Source organism: Equus caballus, chromosome 1, assembly GCF_041296265.1.
Source record: "Equus caballus isolate H_3958 breed thoroughbred chromosome 1, TB-T2T, whole genome shotgun sequence".
NCBI classification, from domain to species: domain Eukaryota; kingdom Metazoa; phylum Chordata; class Mammalia; order Perissodactyla; family Equidae; genus Equus; species Equus caballus.
Genome location: NC_091684.1, coordinates 19,020,969 through 19,042,981, shown reverse-complemented (window position 1 = coordinate 19,042,981; position 22,013 = coordinate 19,020,969). Strand labels below are relative to the sequence as shown.

Genomic DNA, 22,013 nt, shown 5'->3' with positions numbered 1-22,013 from the left:
TGTCCATCAACATAGATTTATAATGATTGTTTTTTGTAGTTGCCTGTCTTTTAAATCATACAGGGAAAAAGAGGAGTTAACAAGCCAAAAATAGCTTCACATTGTGTTTTGCATTTGCCTATGTAGTTACCTTTAATAGTGTTCTTTATTTCTTTGAGTTACTGTCTGAAAGACATTTCAGCCTGAAGGGATCCCATTAGCATTTCTTATAGGGAAGCTCTACAAGAGACTAATTCTCTCTGTTTTTGTTTATCTGGGAATGTCTTAATTTCCCCTTTGTATTTGAAGGATAGTTTTGCCGGATATAGAATTCTTGGTTGGTAGTTTTTTCTTCCAGCATTTTGACTGTCATCCCACTGCTTTCTGGCCTCTATGGTTGCTGAGGAGAAATCAGCTGTTAATCTTACTGAGGATGCTTTGTACATGACAAGTCACTTCTCTTGCTGCTTTCAGGATTCCCTCTTTGTCTTCGATTAGACACGATTTGATTCTTACTTTATCTCTGTGTGGATCTCTTTGAATTTCTCCCATTTGGAGTCTGTTGAGGTTCTTGGATGTGTAGATTACAATCAAAATTGGGAAATTTTCAACCTTTACTTCTTCAAATATTCCTTCTACCTCCCTTTCTTTCTCCTCTTTCTGGGGACTCCCTTTGTGCATATGTTAGTGTCCTACAGGTCTCTTAGCTCATTTTCCTTCATTCTTTTTCCTTTCTGCACCTCAGCCTGGATTACCATTTGTCTGCTCAAATATGCTATTGAGCCCATCCTGTGAACTTTTCATTTCCTGTTATTGTAATTTTCAGTGGCAGAATTTCTCTTTGGTTCCTTTTGATAACTTCTATCTCTTTATTGATATCCTCTGTTTGGTGATACATCAGTCTCACGGTTTCCTTTAATTTTTTCACACATGATTTCCTTTATCACTTTGAGTATATTTAAAATAGTTGATATAAAATCTTGATCTAGTAAGTCCAACATCTAGCCATTCTTAGGAACACTTCCTTTTTATTGGTCTTCTTCCTGTGAATGTGTCATACTTTTCTGTTTCTTTGAATACTTTATAATTTTTTTGTTGGAAACTGGATATTTTGAATATTATAATGTGGCAAGTCAATATAATTGAATACTATAATGTGGAAATTGGGTTCTCCACCTTCCTGGGGCTTATTGATGCTGTGTATTATACTTGTTTGTTTGTTTGCTTAATGACTTTTCTGAACAAATTTCATAAAGCCTGCATACTTTGTCATTAGTGACCACTGAACTTTCTGTTCCATTAGCCTAGTAATCAGCCAGAGATGGGACAGAGATTTCCTTAAATGTCGGAACAACGATGATGACAATAACCCCCAGTCTTTGCAGATGGACTCTGTGTGTGTTGGGGCATGCCTTCAACCTCAGCCAAGCAGTTGACAATTCTGCCTTAGCCTTTACTTCCTGCTTGTACAGCACCTGAAGGTCAGCCAGAGGGGAGAGCCTAGGGTCTCCTCACTTCTTTCCTGAGCACAGAACTAGCCTGGGGCATGCATGTGGCCTTTAAGATTCCCAAGAAAATGTCAGAGCCTTTCAGAGCCTGTATTTCCCAAAGCATCTCATTCCCCAGTCTTTCCTCCCAAGCTTTTTGGTTAGTCTCTTGTGTGCCCCAACTCTTATCCATTGCCCAGGGACTAGAACACTTGCCTTGAACCATTTTTGACAAATGCCCCTTGGAGAGCCGTCTCAGCTCTGGGAGAGTTTTGAGTTAGGCAAGATAAAGGCAAAGTCTTCAAACTGCTCCTTCAGGGAGCCCCCAGACAGGCCAAAACAACCAACCAACCAACCACAATTCTTTGAGAATCAGAGCTATTCTCCCTCAGCTACTGGTGTCTATACTGGGATTGTGGGCTGTTGTCTTCAAGGCCACTATTGAGCTGGGGAGCGGGGGATGGGACCAGGGTAAGTTACAAATGCCGCAGTGCTCCCTTGCTGAGATTTGGTTGTTTCTTTTCTTAATTAAATGTTCCCCCTTGGTGCTGTCTGCTTTTGGTTAGTTTCCAGAATTTCAAAAAAGTTGATTAGGACTGTTTCTTTCCCAGTTTACTCACTGGTTTTGTGGAGAGATGAGCTATTGGAGTTCTCTACTCTGCCATTTTCATTGATGTCAGTCTGGTAAATATTTTTTAAGTGTCAACCATGTGCTCCACATTGGGCTAGGCACTGGGATGCAGAAACACTTAAAACATGGCTTCTGATCTCCAAGAGTTTGCCTTTTATTAGGTGAGCAAGACTCTGACACATGACATGATGAAGGTTAGTACAAAATGACAACTGCTCAAAGGCAAGACTGCCACTCCCTGGGGAGACCATGGAGGAGAAAATTCTCTGACAAGACTGTGGCATTTGGGCCAAGTCTTTTCTCTAGTGGTTTCCTAGGCATCTCCTTGTCACTTCCCTTAAGCTTCTGGGGCCTATGCTCAGAAGTGGTAGCCACTGCTCTGTCACTTTTGGTCCTTGTTTATAACACCATAATAGACAAGGGGCATCCTCTCTTAACCAGCTCAGAATTGGCCTTCTTTGAGGCTCCTCTCTTTAAATTAGATATGAATGGAAACCTTAGCATTTGGGAATTGGAGAGCATTGATTAGGCCTAGGCAGAATTGACCTGGTCTGGAAATAAGTGGCCATCAGACTGACAGAGTAAACACATTGTTAGAGGCTAGAATTAATTGGGAATGGCTGCAGGTCATGTCAGCATTGAAAGAACTATCTCATTTATTCAGCTGAGCTCTGCTGTCTGCCAGGCAACACTTTGCCAGTCCCAAATTCAACTATTTCATTTGAAAAATACACATTTTATACCTGCTATATGTTAGAGAGTTAGTAGAGACAAAATATAGGAGAGTGAGCCAAGGTCCTTTTTCCTAAGGAGAACACGATCCTTAAGATGAACAGAAGCTCTTGGCAAAATAATCTGGGACCACACAACACCAAAATGGACCATGAAAACTGCTAGCCAATTATTTGGATGTCCCTTCCCTCCCCTCTCTTCTTCCTTCTCACTTTCTGCCTTTGCTCCTTCCCTTCCTTCCTTCTTTCGTTTATTCATTTCTTCCACAAATATAAGATGTGTCAGGCACTGCCCACACACCAAAAATGAAGCACTAATAAAAATAGACTTGGTTTCTCCCTTCATGGAATTTACAATCTGATGGTTGAGTCAGAAATTAAAAAACAATCACAAATAATTAACATTGAATGTAGGTGACAATAGTCTTGTGACCTAATCTCAGGGGTCATAATTGACCACAAGAAAAGACATTTAATGTGGGATGAAGAGGGGGAAATAGGAGTGCCCCAGGAGAAGAAGTAAGGGAAATATTCAGGAAGAAGGACCAGGAGGTGTGCAAAGGCTCTGAGGCAGGAGGAAATATGAGTGGGGAATGGAAAGCAGGCCAGTGTGCTGGGCATGGAGAGAGGAGAGGCAATGGTACCTGATGAGACTGGAAAACGGGTGATGCCAGGGCCATGTCACAGGGTCTTGTGGTACAGATTTGGACCTTATCCTAAAAGCAGTGGATGCTGTCATAACCATAAAGACATGGGGGACAGGGAGAGGGGATGTCCACACTTATACACCAAGACTCAAATGTGTCTCCAGAATGCTTCCAATGTAAAACAATCTAAGATGAGCTCTTTGGGATGAATTTTGGTCTTTTCAGAATCTGGTCTTGATTCATTCTGGACTTTCCTAGCCCCTTTCTTCGCCCCTCCTCCCTAGGGCAGCCCAGCTGTTCACTGTTGTTGCAGTTGTTTGTTTGTGGTTGGGGGGGGCTTCTGTTTCATCCTGGCATTGAGGGAGAGGCGTATCCAATGGGCTTGTTCTCCTTGTGCCCACCCCCAGGGCTTCACGAAGCTCTCCAGAGATGTGTCCCATCCCACGGTCTTTGGTGGCTGGTACCTCTGAGGTAAGTCTGGCCCCCCGGATCCTGCATGACCCACAGTGGCTCCCCACCAAAGCGCTCACCCTCCACAGCCTCCTTCCCCTCTCTTCCCCTGGTCGTATGACCCTGTGGTGAGCGCGCCCCTTCAGACGCTCCGACAGCCTGTGCCTTCTAATCCAGCAGTTGGGGTAGGTTACCTTGATGCACCCCATTCTCCTGCAATGCCAGGGTCACCACTTGGTCCCAGTTTGCCCAGGACTTTCCCGGTTTGAAAACTGAAAGTTCCGTGCCTGGGAAACCCTTCAGTCTCAGACAAGTGGAGTCAATTGGTCACCCTACACCCTTTCCTCCTCGTGGCCAGTGGCTGGAAGTCAGGGGACCTAGGTTAGGAGCACAGAGAAAAACCAACATTGATCCCCATAAGGGAGCAAAGTGGCCCAAGCCCTACAGAGCCACCAGGCTTCATGGGGGGGTTCATCCCACCTCGGCGAGAACACACAACAACCTCCTTGCTCGTGTATTTGCCAAGGAAGAGGTTATTTGCCACGTGAAAGGATTTGATAAAATAAGTTAAAAAAATAGAACGCACACTTTAAAGGGCAGGGATTAAGTAGCTAAGCCTTATGCCGCAGTTAGAAGAGAAACAAGAATCTTAGGTCGTGTATCTAGGTTTACGCAAACATCATCTAATTCTTATTTATTTGGTTAACACTTCGGAGCAGGAGAAAGAAGTCAAATGTTACAGTTTCGGCATCAAAAACATATGTAAAGCAGCTCTGGCTCACCCTCACGGGCGGTGGAAACCGCCCCTCTGGAAGGTGCGCGGAAGGACGCCTTTGTGTTGCTGGGTGTTTACGCTCTTGACTCGCCAGATCAAGGACAGATGTGAATGTATTGTTTGACTCCATAACCGACAGGGAGCATTGCCCTTCAAGCAGCTGGGGAGAAAGCGGTGTAGAGCACAACATTCTTTCTAGAAATGGACTTATTTTAATGGGCAAACTGGGAGGCATCAAGGGTGGATATTTTGGTTCACTGAGAGAAACACGATTTGGGGGTGCAAGGGGGAGACCCTGGCGTGTCCCTTGGTGTGATGGAAAGTCTCTTTGGCTCCGTCAGGGAAAAAAAATCCCTGTTTAAAAGAATGGCCGGCAGTCTTTTCGGTCTGAACCCCAAACCTGGCAGGAAGGTCATTTGGGGGCTAGGGTGTAGAGACTTACTTACTAGGAGCCAAACCCCGTGCAAAGAGCTGCGCATGTGTCATCTCATTTGATTTTTGGAATAATCTTTTGAGGAAGGTATGGAATTCCTCAGGCCCTTATCCAAAAATGCTTGGGACCTGACGTGTTTCAAAATCAAGCCTTCCCCCCGGCCCCAGATTTTAGAAAAGGAATAACATGGGCATAGACCCTGCAGTCCATAACACGTCCCGCAGGATCCCCTTTGATCAAACATGTTAGTATTTTCACATTCGGTGGGACAAATAAAAGTTAGAAATGGGTTCACATCACCTGAGGTCAGACCTCACCAATAATGAGATTTAGTGCCAAACAGCTGGGAGAAAAGGACAGGCTTTGTGTGTGCAGAGCTTTCGGGATTTCGGAAAGAGAGGAGGGCAGTCTGGACCTGTAACACCTGTGTGATACGAAGAAACTGAGGTCAGACATGGCCGTTCTCTGCATCTCAGTCTCTTCTAATTTAAACAATGGTTTCTGGATTAACTTCATCCCTTTTGGGTCAATACTCAGTCTGTTTTGAATCTGAGTCCTGCCTCTTCTGGCTTTGCCCCCGCCCCCGGCCGGCCTCCTCCCTGGCCCCGCAGCCAGCGGCTGCGGTGGCTGAGTCTCGAGCGCCCCGCGGGTTCCTCAGTGGCCTGGGGACTTGGCACCCAGCCTCCCTGTATCTAAACGTGGTTTTCCTTCCTTGTCTCCTCAGGAAGGAAGATCGAGGGTGAACAAAAAGCAAAAGTATGGCTCATTTTTACAAAAATGAGAAACCTATGGACTCCCCTGCCTGGGGCCCCCCCCCCAAGGCTTGGGAGCTGTTTATTTGTGGTTCTAGAACTTTCCATCTCTGTTGAACAGTACACGTTTCTAAGCAGTGGAGAAGGGCCTCTGTCCCCCCCCCGACACAGGGACTTGGCTCAATATGTAATAACCACCCACCCACCCACAGTTGGTTCTGGGGAGAAAGAAGTCAAAGGTGCTGGGAGAGGGGAGGGCAGCATTTCCCTGACTCTGAGATGCACGTGGGTACACACAGGAAGGAAGGATTTACAGGCGAGGCCCAGGTGACTCTACCAGCAAAGAGCAGGTGGCCAGATGGTGAGCTGAGTCCGCCCACCTGTAAGGTGTCGCTCTGAGCAGGGTCCCGGTCAGCCCCTTGCAGAAGCAGAAGCATCCTTCATGGCCTCTGCCCTCTCCCCCTCCCTAACCCCTGTCAAGGGGAAGTGAAGAGGCCAGAGTAAGGAGGCCACAGCCACCAGGAAATGTGCGGTGGGGCTGGGGCCGTGGCACCCTCTGTCCTTGCCGACCACACTGTTCTGCCCGCTGATGGATAAGTCACCGGTCCAGGGTGCTGGGGGCCTGTGGGCACTCGCTCATTGGGCTGCAGGGCTGCGGTGAGTGGGAGAGCCACTGAGCCTGACTTCGGCCTCTTCAGGCAGATCCTGAGTGTCTTTCAAGCAGGTGAAGACGCCTTGCTATTCAGGGAGGGAGGGCTCAAAGCCGGGAGGGAGCAGAGGATGCAGTCACCCTCGGGAGAAAGGAAAGTTCTGCCTGAGTGGAACACGGAGTTCTGCAGAGTGCTCAGCTCCCCTGCTGACCCAGCTCATGTTCGAACTTTCAAAGAACAGGTAGGAGTCTGACAAGCTGACTGAAAAAAGAGGGAGAAAAACAAATCTGCCCCGAGAACTTTTCAAGTCACTTTTCTTCTCTCTGTTTCTGAAGGGACTTGGCCCACGTTCTTGCCTGTGGAGAAATTGGTCGTGAGAGTCGAGGGCGTGGGAGAGAGAAGGGAGAAGGGCAGGAGGGAGAAAGGGGAGGAGAGGGGAGATGCGCCTGCGGGTGCTCACTCTGGGGGCACTTGGGAAGCTGCCCCCCAGGGCAGAGGGAGTTCTGATGGGGACCCCGTAAACAAGAGATGATGCTGGAAATGCAGCCCCATTTAACTGGGTGATGGCTCTGTGCCACGCACCGTCTGAGGGCTGGATGTGGGGACCATCACCCTCTGCCATCAATTCTAAAACAAGCATTCATTACATATTTTAATATCATCAAAATTTGGATGTGTCTGACAATTCATGACATCTCAGCATTGAGCCACAGTTTAATCAGCAGCATTTTTTTAAAAACTTTTTTCGGTGGTACATAAAATAACAGTGCATCTTATAACGGGTAGCACCTTAGATGTGTGCCAGTCAAGTATTACCTCATCTCATAAATGAGAAAGTGGAGGTCCAGAGAGCTTAGGAGCTCTGCCCAAGACCACACAGCCACTATTTGGACTTGAAACAAGGTCTGTCTGATTCTCAGTCACTGGCTTCCAGTGGGTCCCGTCCCTGTATGGAGCAGGATGTCGGCTCTCCAGGCAAGTTCAAGGAGGGAAAGAGGGCATTGCAAGACTTGGCCCAGCCTGCTTGGCTCTAGGATGGGCTAGAGTCGTAGAATAGGAAGGCACAGGGCTGGCCTCCGGGTCTGTGGGGCCCCTCTCTCCCGGCCGTTTGCTGCACCCAGGGTTCTGATTTTTTCCCTGCTCATCCCTTAAGCATCAGCTGGCTTTCGGAATCTGTCTCTGAGCTAGATGTATTTTAACTCAGAGGAACCAAACTGTCAAAGAAAATAATAAAGGCCTCTTTGTCCTTTGGATCAGAGTGACTGATTCGTCCAGAGAGGCAGTGGGGAAAGAGGCGAACTTTGAAATTAGTTGCATGTGGATTTGAATCCTGGCTTTTGCTGCCTTTTAGCAAGTTGGTAAGTTCCTTTAGACTCTCTGAACCTCAGTGTCTTCATCTATAAAGTGGGAATAATAACGACATCAAGCTGGAAGCACTGCTGTGAGGATGTCGTGTACAGAAAATGCCTGCCGTGTGGTCGGTGCTCAGTAGATCGAAGTTACTATTTCATTATTATTGTTATGAAGATGATGATGGCGATGATGATGAACGGACACACAGGACCTTTCTCTCTGTGGCATCACATCTTTTATGCGCCCCCCCCCCCCCAGGCCCTGACACCCTGTCCACTGGGCTCCCCAGTTGCTGGGTTGATGACCCCCCTCCTGGCCACAGGGGCAGTCTTGATACTATGATGGACACCACCTCTCCTCCGGCCCGGTCTCTCCCTCTCTTAGGCTCCCCTTGAGAATGATGACTCGGGGAAGGGATGAGGCAGCTGAGAGGGGGCCATCCTGACTTTGTCCCCAGCCTGGGAGGGGTCAGCTCCCACGTTGCACTCCTGCCTTCGTTCATTTCAGGCCCTCTCAGCTCCCAGCTTCCTTGGGTTAAGGGACAGCGCCGAAGGAGACAGTGGTGACAGCCTCTCCCAACAGCTTCTGGATGTCATTTCCTCACTGGGGCTCCTCATGCAGGGGAAGGGAAGGTGCCTAACTTTCCCAGTGGGCTCCCTGGGCAGGTTAAGCTCTGGATCTTGCCCAGGTGCTCCTGCCACCCTGGCATGCCCAGTCATGCCCCCAGGGTGCTCAGGCATGCTGGGTCCACAGCCCAGGCCCTCACCTGGGACCCTGGTTCACAGACAGTTACCTCTGCTACTCTTCACCACAAGCCTTGGAGGAAAGGACTATGATGCCCATTTCCCAGATGAAAGGGGGGCCCAGAGAGGGTAAGTGTCAAGTGCAAGCTCACACAACCAAGATGTGGACAGAGCCTTGATCTGAGCTCAGGGCTGACCTCGGTGACCTTGTGACTTCCTGCCCCTGCCTTACACCCAGAGGCTCAGATCAATGCCAGGACGGCTGTTTGCCATGGAATCCAGACAAGGCCTAAAGCAGCAGGAAAGAGGGAAGGGCTATTTTGGAAAAAGAGCTTGGGGAGAAAGAGAAGAGCTGGAATCCAGCTACTTGAAGACTCTGGCCTGTTTTCCAGGGAAGAGAGCTGGGCCCTCAGCCCACCCCCAGCCCTGTGCGGAAGGTGGGTGGCGGCGCCTACAGGGGTTCCTGCCCAGCTTTGTCCCTTTGGCCTTGTTCCAAAGGAAGATCTATGATGGCCTTGCTGGGAACTCCCACAAACCTGCTCAGAAAGAATACAACCACAAGAACTTTCTAGAAAAGACAGTTCCCACTGCTCCCCTTTAGCCAGAGCTGATTGCTCCACTCCTACGGGTGGTTATAAACCCGACCAAAAAAGATGGGAGAATTTCAGGAATCTTCATCTGAAGATAGCCATCAAATTCCAGCCCCCGGCAAACCGTAAAAAAATTCACTTCCACTCCAGTGCCTTCTGCGGCTGCTGTTCCCCTGTTCCCTTTGTCTGGGCTGCCCGCTCCCAGCCTTCTCTATCTGGTGAGCTCCCAGACCTCCAAGATCCAGCTAAAGGTCACCTGCTCTGAGATGCTGTCCTGGGCTCTGCCAGGATCGTTGTCAGTCCCTCCTCTGAGGTTGCACGTACCTTTCAGACACCTGTACTAGAGTTGTCAGTTCACTTACCCATCACCCTCACTAGATCGCACAGTGCTTGGCATACAGTAGGTGCTCAATAAATGCAGATGCAACAACTACATTCATGAATAAGAGCCTGTTTAGCTTAGTTTATGCTGGAAATTGCCGGGAAGTCAGGGTTAGATCTTTGCAGCAGCCTGTCATGGTTTCATGGAAAGATTTATGACAGTGGGTGTAATGAAAGAAGCAACCGCTGCTGCCGAGGTCTCCACCCACCTCTGCGGCCTGGATGGACAATGTGGTGGCAGAGGTCTCCACCGGCCTCTGCGGTCTGCATGGAGAGTGTGGCGGGATTTCGCCCTAGTAGCCTTGTCTTTACTGCCCTCTTGTGGCTAAAAGTTGCTGCTGCGTGAAAGCAAGAGATTTCATCGAGGCCTCAGAAGAGGGTATTTTTGCCTCCTGGAGCAGTTTTTTTTAGGATCTCTGAGTCATTTCAAGCCCAGTCCCACATACCATGTATGTATTTGTGACCTTCCTTCCAGTCCTTGAAAATACATTAAAAGAATAACAGATACATTACTGATAGGGCCTGACCGGCTTCAAAATGAGCGTCAAAGAGACTCCAAGTGTCCATCGACTCTGGCTCAGGACGGTGTAGGGTGCTTGTATGTGGAAGAGGAGGAGATGACAATGCATATGGCAGGTGTCTGCTCTCAAAGACCTGACGGTCTATTTGTAGCATCTTCACCAAAAGTGAGTTCAGGATGACACCGAATGACACAGGACACTAATAAAGAATCATAAAAATACCTGCCAACCTAAGAGCCAAGGTTTGGAATCAGACAGGCCTGTGTGTATATCCTGGTCCCACCACTTACAGCTGAGGGGACCTGGAGCAGGCCGTCACCACTCTGACATTGTTTCCTCATCTGAAAAATGGGCCTGGTGAAGAGATCCTCCTTCACAGAGGCGTGGCACAGTGCCCAACACACAGCAAGTCCTCAGAGATGTCAGCCACTCTTATCATCAGTAAGGTTTTTGATTGTCTGGTACAGATAGAGAACAGCATGGGATGGAATAGAGGGATAAATATGTTCCGGGCCAAGGCCTTCTTGAAGGCAGATCTTCTCAGCTTTTGTATTCTCAGAGCTCACTGTAATAAGGTGTTCATTAATATGATAGTGTGTCATTCGCAAGATGACGCACAGGGCCGCCTTGTCTCAAGGCTGCTGGGAAGAGGCAGGCTATCTCTTGCTCAAGACAAAGCAACTTACTTCTGTGTCTCCCTCCTTTACCCATGGCTCCCTCCTTTACCCATGGCAGACATCACTAGTCAACTATTTCTCTCTCCTACACCCATGACGACATCAACCCCATGACATGGGAGACATCACCAATCAATCATGGCTCTCTTTCACATAGACCATGCAAATAATCTCAGAGTTCTCATTAGAGAGCTCCGGGCTGTTATATTTATTAAGCAGAGTGGGAAAACAGCATACAATGGAATTTACCTTTCCAGGTCTTGACTCATGGGTAGTTACGGCTGGATACACGAAGGGGGAGGGCATTCTAGCCAGAGGGAGCACAGGAAACTGAATGATGGGTGAGAAGACAGATCTGACAGGAAAGGAAGTCAGAGAGGGGCTGCTTTACGGGGCCCCTGGACTTGCAGCAGTAGGCGAAGAGAATCACCGCAGCTTGTTGGGCGGGTATGTGGTAAGAGTCCTGCAGTGGCCAGATGTCTCTGGCAGCCAGTGCCGGGCGCACTGGAAAGGGGCCTGAGTCCTGAGGAGAGGGGAGGAGGGCTGGAACTCAGGCCAAGGTGCTGCGGGAGACGAACCCCAGCGAGACTGGGAAGGAAGCTTTGTGGGCTTGGCGACTCCTGGCACATCAGGAAGGAAGGAAGAGGTGCCATCAAAGCTGCTTCTGACCTGGAGCTCCACGGGCTGGGAGGATAAGGGCGCCTTCAGCAGGAAGGGGGTCTCGGCACAGAGGAGAGGATGTGCTTTGTTTCAGGCTCGTGGCGTTGGAGGTGCCTTGGGGACATCCAGTGGCAATTTCCTGAGGGCAGCTGGAAATGGGAGGCTGGAAGCAGACGGAGAGCTGCAGATAGGAGAGAGGGAGAGGAAAGGTCACCGCTTTATAGGCTCAGCCTTGCTTTTACTCAAAGCAGTTTGGGCAGGAAAAGAGAGAGTGCATTCAGGAAAAAGCTGAACCTGGTGAAGGTCATGGCTTAATTAAGAGGTTATTCCAAAAGATACTGCATATCTGGGTCAAGTGTCTTTTTCACAATATCACCTAAAATGAGTAGGAAAAAAATGTTTTTGTTAATAGAGAACAGGAAGTCTCATGCACAGGACCCCTAATGTCCCTTTTGCTAAGAAAGAAAGTGTATATTTAACTGAAATACCCAAGCAATCAGAAGAGAGGTCAGAGAGATGGTTCCTTTATCAGGAGACTCCATTTCCTATATGTGTCATAAAGTCACTTGGGCTCAAAGGTCAAACAGACCTGGATTTGAACCTCAGCACCACCACTTCCTAGCTGTGTGACCTTGGACAAGATACTTAACCTCTCTGAACCTTGGTTCCCTCATCCATAAAATGGAGATAAGAGAGTACCTAGTTCAATAGACTTTGGTGGTAATCAGATGAAATAATATATATAAAGGTTTAGTTCAGTACCTGACACGTAATAAGCTTTGAATGTATAAGAGTTACCTTTTTATTCTATCACCTCATTTTTTTTAGGAACAGATTTTAAACAACTGATGCATCTTTTCATGGCTGTTATGATTCCTGGGAAGTCCTCTGAGGGAGATAGAGAAACCCTACACTGATAGGAATCAGCAGGGTACAGTTTTTTGTCGAAGTCCGTTGCATCGTCCAGTAAGGAACAAAGTAGGAGAGGCCTCAGGGATTCTGCAGGAGATGAGCTGCCCGCTGGCCCCCTTCCGTGGGCTTGTGCCCCAGGGGGTCTGCTCTCCGGTGTCCTTCCCCATTTCCACCAGGATTTACATCACAGGAGCTCCTGAGGGGCCACAGGGACCAGTGCTACGGCCCCTTTGACCCATGGGTAGGGGCGCCCTACCAAGCCAGAAAAGATGTCCTTGAGCCAAGGTCAGTGACCTGAAATGGGGCCCCTACTTGACCTCGGACCTGTCCATGAGACTTTTGAAGAATTCCTACCAGTGACGGCCTGCAGCAGACTAAAAATCTGGAAGGTTCTGGTTCATAGGGTGGAGTTTAGGACAGAAAGGCAATTTGTTGTGGGAGGGATTAACTCATAGCATAATAACAGTACCTAACATTTACCGAGAAATTCCTCTGTGCCAGGAACTATTCTAAGCATGTACTGCCTCACTCCATCCTCGCCATGACGGGGAGGGAATTATCATCCCCCTTTGACAGATGGATCGCTGACGTGCACAGACGTTAACAAACTTCTCTAAGATCTCGTAGTGACTGAGTGGCAGAAGAAAGATCTGAACCCAGGCAGCCTGACTTCAGAGCCTGTGCTCTAACCACTGTGCTATAGCTGTGTCCCAAGGCTGAGCCCACACGCAAGGGAGGGAAGGGCCACGGAGTGAGGTGGGACCTTCCATGGAAGTCTCTGCTGGTAAAGGAACGGCTCAGAAGCGCTGTTCTCCGGGTCCGAGCCCACCGCGGAGGAACGCTTCGCCTGGTGCCAGGCATCCAGATAAAAAGCCTTTCCATCAGATGCTCTCGGTGGTGAGTCACCCTCCGGAAGCTGCTGGACTCTTCTCAGCCCATGCTCTTTTATCTCCTTGTTCCTTTCCTGGGGATAAATAGGACACGGAGAGAATTTCTCTAATTCCTATATTTGTTCATGTGTTATTCTCATCCCCCCAAAATGTTTAATAGGAAAGATAAAGAGTTCCCTGTTACACTTCCTCCTCCCACTAGTGGGGAATGGGAGCGAAGGCCCAGGGCATGTCGCTGAGTGACTCTCCTTGTTCAAAGTGTGACCCAGGGGCCTGACCACTGCTCCCACCTCTGCGTCCGCTCTAACAAAGCCGTGGAGAAACAGAGGGCAAGAGTGGAGGGCCGAGAAGGGCAGGATGTGCTCAGGCTCCCAGCTCCAGGAGAAGGAGTGAAAGGGGTCACTCCTGACTAGGGGACACTCAAAGAAATGCATGTGTACACCGTTCTCCTGCAGCCATCAGCATGAAGCTGCGATGCTGAACCTTAGCGTCTTAGGACAAACCTCAGGTGGAAATGGCAGAAACAGAAATATGGAAAGGTGTCTCAGGTCACATGGGCCTTTGGAGAATAGAGTCACAGAGACCTCCTCCTGCTGTCCTATTCCTGAGTGCACACGTAGCCTAAGTCAGGCACAGGGACGTTACGGAAGGAAAGACTGAGTCCACCCATTCACAGATTCACTCCCTCATTCCACAGACACTTGCAGAGTGCTTTCTCTGTGCCAGCGATCCCGCTGTGAGTGGGGGACACACAGTCAAAATGGACACAGTCCCCAAGGAGCCTACAGTTTGGAACAGAGCAGACCTCAGGCCTCCAGCTGGAGGACCACATAGCCCCCCCAGATCGCTGTGTGGAAGCTCAGAGACCCGCGGGCCCTTCACTGCTGCCCCCACTGGGGAGACACAGCGGCAAGGGCACCCCATTCAGGGCTGGGGAGGAGGGAGGTGGCGGCAGGCACCCCTCGGGGTCCCGCCTGAGCCAGCTGCCCACTAAGCCTGAGCCCCGAGCTCAGTCAGCCCTTCTCTGCTCACGCCGAGAAGGTCTGGGCAGACGTGCGTGGTGGACTTGCCCAGGCCGAAGGTGTCGGGCCATTCTTCCCTGTCTCCTCTGTTCCCACCATCACCAACCTATTCAAACAGCATGGGTCACAGGAAGAGAGGGGGCGCGGGCACTGTCACGCTCGGCTTTGAGGGGCAGGTGGAATCTCACAGAGGATAGACGCACAGAGTGGGAGCCAGATCTGCCTCAGTTCCAATCCCGGCTCTGTCCCCTTGAGCAAGTGTCTTAATCTGTCTGAGTTTCAGCTCCCCCAACCGCAAAGACTAGATGCTAAGAGGACCCCCTGCGAGGGCCATGGTGACATGAACAAGGACGATGTCTGCAAGGCGGTTAGCATAGGAGACGGCACATCGTGGCCTGTGGGGACTGGTGGCTCCTGTTACATTAGAGTTAGGTGTAGTCTTACCACATTCTGCTTCTTGGAAAGTTGGAGTGACTTTAGAGTTAGGAGACCGGGATGAGAGTCTGGTCCTGCCCCTCCTTACTGCTCTTTATGTCCATCAACGTCTCTGAGCCTCTCTTTACTCATCGTGGGGAAAGGCATACCTGCTCTACTGTGACGTGGGGATCAAATGAGACAGCGATGGGAATGGGTTCTGTAAATCAAGTGTAGTGTGAACGGAGATGATGATGGGCCAAGGACAGCCCCGTTTCCGTCCCACCTCCGCGGCGAACAGCACCTGGTACCCAGATCTTCCTCCCTTCCTCCGAGGCCTTCTGGCCCCTCTCAGGAATGGAGTATTTCCACCTGGCTCTACATTGACTGCTCCCCAGTCTCTAATGAAACTGCAAGTCCTTTGAGGGGGCCAGCCCCGTGTTTATATATAACTAAGAGAAGTTATTCACTGCGTTTAGGACTTCCCAAGCATTTTATAGGCATCATCTCACGTCCTCCTCCCAACAGTCCTGCAAGGAAGGGAGGCTGTGATCCCCATCATCTAGATGAGGAAACTGAGGCTTAGAGAAGTTAAACACTTTGCCAAAGATCCAATAGGCAATGTATAACTTATTCACCAGGACCCACAGCACATATTGGGACCCAGCTCTGTCTGACCCCAAGCCAAGCTCTCAACCCCCTGCAGAGTTGCACCCAGGTGAACACCCAGTACAAGCATTTTGCTTGGTTACCTCTGACTTCTATTTTATTCCCACCCCACACCTATAAGAGAGGACACCATACAAGAATTCATTAATCATAACACAACAGCCCCCTTTAACATTATGTGGGCGTTGAGGGCACATTGGTGACCAGGCAGGCACAGTCTCTGGCCTAATTCAATCGATAGGTCTCTGAGCACCTACCATGGCTAGGCCCTCTTGGACGAGCTGGGATTTAGCAATTGACCTAGCAGACAAGGTCCTGCCCTCAAGGCGCATGTGTTCTGATGAGGAAATGGGCAACAGATATGGAAAGGCCGGCAATGAGTGAACAGAGCTATGGGGAGTATAAGTCAGAATAAGGAATAAGGACTTAGAGCATGATGGGCATGGGGCTGTCTTCAAGTTGAATGGTCAGGAGAGGGCATGTCCAAGGAAGTGGCATTTGAGCAGAGACGTTCATAAGTGAGGAGACGAGCTACCTGGGGTGGTACAACAGGCATTTCAAGCAGAGGGCAGGGAAAACACACAAACCCTGACAAGGGAGCATGCTGACTGCACAGGAGGAACAGCAAACAGGCCAGAGTGGCTGGCATGAAGCGAGTAAGGGGAAGAAGCTTCGGGTGAGGCTGGATCAGTGGATCACAAAGGAGGCTGGGGTCCATGGTGGACTTTGAGTGAGACCGGAAGCCATTGGAGGTTTTGGTAGACTAACAGAGAGACAAAAATCACACTGCCTTTCCTTATACAGACCGGTGATTCTCCACTGGAGGTGATTTTGCCCCACTCCTCACCCCGAGGACATCTGGCAATGTCTAGAGACATTGTCAGTTAATCACAAGTGGGAGCGCGCTAGTGGCATCCAGTGGGTGGAGGCCAGGGATGATGCTAAACATCCTAAAATGCACAGGACAGCCCCCTCTGCCCCCAACAAAGGATTATCTGGCCCCAAATGTCAATGGTGCCAAGGCTGAGAAGCCTGGGTGTAGACCCAAGCATGGGCGATACGCTCTTAGGAAGATGGCAGGGCTCACATAAGCTGTAATCAGGTCCCTGGGGCCCTGAATCCCCCCACGGGAAATATTCCCTGCATTATTGTTGGGATTTCCTTTTCTGTTCCAAGAACTGCACTTCATTGGGACACATTCCAGGCCACTTCCTGCTGCTGGCGCCTGCCGTGCGTCTAACCTGGGGATGATGAATTTTCTGTGCTCAGGGCCACGCGTGTATGTATGCAGCCTTGACGTTTTGTGTGCCTCCTGCATCCTGACGTGCAATTTATTAGGCCTAATCCCTGTCTGGGGTAACGGTAAGTCTTCCCTGTAGAAATGCTGGGGAGCAGGATACGCCCCATTATTATTTCCTTAGGACCCCGCTGTGTATTCCGGGCGTCCTGGAGTACATCTCACAAGCCCCTTGCATGATTTAGACAAGACAGCCGGGGGCCTCGTTCCTCCCAGCACTCAAGACAAAAATCTACAAATTTCCATACGTACATCCCAGGCTCTCTTCTTATTACTAAATTCCCCCTTTTCACGTCATGCCAATTTTGTCCTTCCACATCAGGAGAGCATGTGAAGATTTTAAAGGAAGCATCGGGCATTTCCTGCTTTCTCAACAACATGAGCCATAGATTCAAAAGCTAACGTCACAAGGGTTTCTAACCTCAAAACTTGTGCGTCCAGGGGCCAGCTCAGTGGAGCAGCGGTTAAGTTCGCACGTTCCGCTTCGGCGGCCCAGGGTTTCCTGGTTTGGATCCCGGGTGCGGACATGGCATGGCTTGGCATGCCATGCTGTGGCAGGCGTCCCACATATTAAAAAAAAAGTAGAGGAAGATGAGCCCGGGTGTTAGCTCAGGGCCAGCCTTCCTCAGCAAAAAGAGGAGGATTGACAGCAATTAGCTCAGGGCTAATCTTCCTAAAAAAAAAACAAATAAAAAAACTTGTGCGTCCAGTTTCCCTCTGAAATCGGCATTGATGGAGACTGCTAGGCAAGTTAGCATTTCATAAATTGTCTTTCCTCCTTCAGTTCAACCTGTCTAAACATGCAGAGTGGGGGGAAAGGCGTGGAATTATCCAGAGACTTCTAGTCTCTGCTCCTCTCAAGAACAAACAACACTCTCTCAATCAAATGGCTTTGCCCTTAATTCCGCACCCCTTCCCGGGCGCAGGGTCAGCTCTAACACACCCTACCTGGTAGAGTTTAAGGTCCCTGGATTCTAAGTCCCCAGCTCGCTAAGGTAAGTTGTTCTTTGTGTGTTCATTTCAGCTAAGAGATTCCTTCTTCTGGGTCCTTTTCTCCCCCATCCTACTGCATGGAGTCTCCAGTTGACTTGACCTGGGGATGATTCATAAACCTTTCTTTTCCTGATACCGAAAAAGGCCCACACCTTGCCCAAGGCCCCCACTATCATGCATCTTCCAGCTTCACTCAGCACCATGGGGAGCAGCTGGACCATGAACGGGCTGCAGGGGGCCGTGGAGTTCAGTCGTAACGGTACACCTTGGCAACCGAGACCCCTTGGGTAAGTCGTTGACCCTCTCTGAGCCTCAGTCTCCTCATCTGGCATCTGGGAATCCCTGGACCTACCTCAGGGCATTGTGGTAAGCAGCAAATGAGAGAACGCCTGTGAAAGTAGGGTTGAAACTGCGAGGGGCAACTGGAGTGCTGTGATTCTAATATAATAGAATCTTTTCATTATAATAGAATTTTGCTGTGATTCGATGGAAGGACAGCAGTAGGATGATGCGAAAGGAAGTAGCTCTCCTCTCAGGCTGTGGTCAGAGTGCCCAGGGCTCGGTCTGCGCTGGGGTGAGACCACTGAGCTGATTGTCACCAATTGGGTGAATGGAGAAGGCTACCCTGCATCGCAGCCTTGAAGGCAGGCTCAACGTTCCATATGTGAACATCCTGATGGTCAGCCTTCTCCCAGGAATTAGATCTCTGATGACATAGGACAATAGGAAGACTCTTCTTCCCCTTTTGCTTGGCATCCGGCAATGCAGTCATGGAGGAAAGTTCACACGCTGTTTGGAAGTCATTTCTGTTTAGCTCATCAATAGTTGCCTTATAAAAACGATTCCATGCCTAAGAAGCATTCTAAGCCTTTTTAAGCTCCAAAGATTAGGGTGAAACAGGGAGGGGGTGGGAGGAAGACAGATAAACAAAGGACCAGAGAGCATTCTCTGTGCAGAGGAGTAGATTCTGTTCTTTGGTTAGATTAATCCCCAAATTGGAACTGGCCCTGAACATTGTTCTGAGAAAGGAGAGCCCAGATAAGAAAGGCCCCTCCACAAAGCCCCTGCATCGAGCTGTTTGTGGAAATGCGGACAGCGTCCTTTCCCTGCAGCCAGAGGACAGAATGACAGGCCCGCAGAGGACAAACGGAGGGTGAGATTTTCCTCAGGACAGTTGGACGAGTGGGAGAGGGAAGAGGAGAAGCAGCAGTGGCCTCGTGGTGGCTGCTCGAAGGTTCTGTCAAACCACCAAGTTGTTTTTCTGTCTCAGCCTGGGCACCACCAACCTGCCTGTTTTCACACTATTGAAAGCACGAGCATTGAGTTCTGCAAAGACTGAGGGGCAGCCCAGGTTGGCTTTGCCTCCAGTCCAGGCAGAAGGACAGGTGCAGAGGACCCTAACACCCACCCGTGGGAGCCAACCCCCTCTCTCTCGGCAGGCCTGGTTTCCAACCCCAGGACCACAGCTCTCTCGGGAGAGTTCGGCTTTGGTTCTGAAGGACTCCGAGTTGACGCTTGAAGGCTGGAGATTGTCATCAGAGGGGCTAATGGGACATGAGATCTGAGGTGGGTCCCAACAGGATTAATGCAGCTTGACTGCCTTAATGCTCCAAGACAGTTGAGAGCTTCCAAGATGACCGCGCTCATTGGCAGGTGTTGGTGACTTAAAATAAGTCATGCAGGTTCATTGTCACCCCCGTAAAGACTGAACTGCAACGTCTGCAGGTAGGACCTGTGAGCCCCCGCCGTCGGGAGCAGGGGTGGGACAGGACCCGGGGTACAAGAGCCTTGCAGAGCGGGGCTGGCAGGGACAGGGTCTCTGAGGGCAGTGCCAGCAACCTCGCCCAGTTTTGTTAAAAATTGAGGAAAAAGAGGAAGAGAGGACTAGTCAGAAGGGAGGGAGATAGCTCCAGGCTAAAGCAGAAACGAAAGCTCTCCCTTCCCCTCTGTCCACAGCCAGTAGAACTGAGATGAGCCTGGGAGCCCAGCATGGATGCTGGGGAATGGGGGTGTTGTCTGCCGGTCTTGGCAGGTGTATGGGCAGGTAAGGATGGGGAGGACCACTTCCAGGCCGTGTGAGGAAGGAGCCCCAGGAGAACACTGAGCTCCCTGTCCTCGCTGCTCCAAGCTCTTCGAGCACAAGGAAGGACACCCACTGATGGGGATCTGGGAACCTCAGGGACATGTCAGCTTTCAAGTGTTGCTTACTGATTCAGCTCAGGTCGCACGGGCCTCTCTGTAATTAATTTTCTCCACCCACAATCGTGTGGCAGGAAGGATGTTGAGCTTGCATGCCTGTCTGGCATCTGAGATCTTCCCAGGAGGACAGGGTAGGGAGTAGGATGGGGGAACATGCCAGAAAAGGCAACAGTTTGTGCAACTAGCCTAGGGCAGCTGGGGAGAGGTACACCGATAGAGAGTTCCAGCCTCAACTTGTTTTCCAGGTTTTTACGTGGCATCCAGCACATTCCTTCCAACCTCTTCCCTCTTCCTGGCTGCCATTCTACCTGTCTTCATCTTTTGGAAAAAAATTAAATGTATGATTATTTTAGAAGATATAAAAATATCATAAATGTTTATTGAAACCACTGAAATGCACACTCTAAAAATAAATTTTTAAGAAAATTGCATCAAAGTGATATGCACACACAATTTAAAAAATGACAGCACCCAATGGCTTACCATGAAAAACAACCCTCCCCTCTAAGCCCAGAGGCAACATCTTTCTAATGTTTTAAATTGTTTCTGTTTTCAGTTGTCCCGGTGGTCACCTCCACATCCTCAAATACTCTGCTTATACCACCATTTCTTGCTTTATCGACCACGCACTTTGTCTACTGACCTTCTACTTGGAGAGACGAGGGTTTGGCTCACCAAGACACTCTCCCATCTGTCCTCCTTCCTTCTTCCTGACAGGACTGATGCACAGCTCCTAGTTCCTCTATTGGTCATCTTTGTCTAAATGATGCCTGCAAATGCATTGTTTAAACACATGTACCATCTACATACCCGCACGTGTATGAATCTGCATACTATCATGTCTTTCATCATTTCTCTTACCATGTCTTCATCCATGTCATCTCAAAATAGTTGAAAACACTTGGTCGGAGACTGGAATTACCATACACAGCTTTGCAGCTGTCCCACAGACAAGCAAAAAGGAGAGAGCAAAGGCATGAGGAGCTGGTGTCCCCAGCCCTGGAAACTGGCCCAGATAAAATGAAGGAATCAACGTCCACCCCACTTTTGCTTACACACACATCTACTACTGGGTGGGCAGAGGCCAAGAGAAAGCCTGGGCACCGATCAGAAAGCCCTGGAAGCAGGTCAGCACTGGCCTCCTCTTGCCTGCGTGGACTCCCTTCTTTAATCTTCCCCCTCCACCAGCCAGCCAGCTCCTAGTTGTCAACTGAGTCGACCCCCCGCCCTGTCATCCCCTCAGCAGTCACCCACAGCAACATTCCTACCCTTCTAGCGGCTACTCCCAGCTCTGCTTCTCTGCTTCCTGCCTTCCTCAGCCAGTGATGGATGCAAGAAATATTCACTGAGCACCTCCCTGTGCTTAGACACTGAGAACATAAGCATGTACAAGACAGACACGGTCCCTGAACTCTGAGAGGGGGACTTAAGAGGCCATTGAAAAGGACAGCCAGTAAATAAATTAACTACATATTGTGGAAGTACCATAAAGGATGTGGAGACAGACAATAATAGCCTTTCTCTTCTCTGAAAAGAAATACCACTAGGCATTTAAGCTGAGACCAGAGAATATGAAGGAACCAGGCTTGCAAAGAGCAGCCTGAAGGGAGGTCCAAGATGAGGAAGGTGACTGTGCAACGGCCCTGTGGTAGTGATGGGGAGCAGAGTGTGTTTGGGGAACTGAGAGGAAGCTGTTCAGCTGGAGCTTGGGAGGCGGAGGGGAGAATGGCCCAAAGTGAGCCTGCTGAAAGGCAAGGGCCAGACTACGCAGGACCTAATTAGCCAAGTAGAGTTTGGATTTTATTCTAAGCATAATAGGCAAGTGTCAAAGGATTTCAGCAGGAAGCAAAATGACCCCATTTTTGGCCTTAAGATGTCCTTTCTGGAGATGGACTGGAGGCATTGATGGGATTCCTCTCTCCTAACTAGAGGCATGGACACCCCATCTTTCTTGGAGAAAGGGGCCCAAATCCTCTCCAGATGTTATCATCTGTCGCCAGCAAGTCATTCTGGGATCTGGGAGGATGGAAGGTGCTCAACAGAAGAGCCGTTCAAATCATGGTGGCTGCTTGGCCACATTTAACATGGCGGCTCTCACATCACAAACCAACAAAGGACGCACCTGCTTCGAGCATCATCATCCCGGGGTGAGTGGAG

General features: G+C 49.7%; 1 long non-coding RNA gene across 1 annotated transcript; it reads right to left on the bottom strand.

Moving 5' to 3' along the window:
• Positions 1–10,947: 10,947 nt before the first annotated feature.
• On the bottom strand, positions 10,948–18,284 carry LOC138923213 (uncharacterized). The gene is made up of 3 exons (XR_011436526.1): positions 18,010–18,284; positions 12,853–13,336; positions 10,948–11,641 (listed from the first exon to the last, which is right to left on the bottom strand). It is a non-coding gene; the product is annotated as an uncharacterized lncRNA (long non-coding RNA).
• Positions 18,285–22,013: the final 3,729 nt, after the last annotated feature.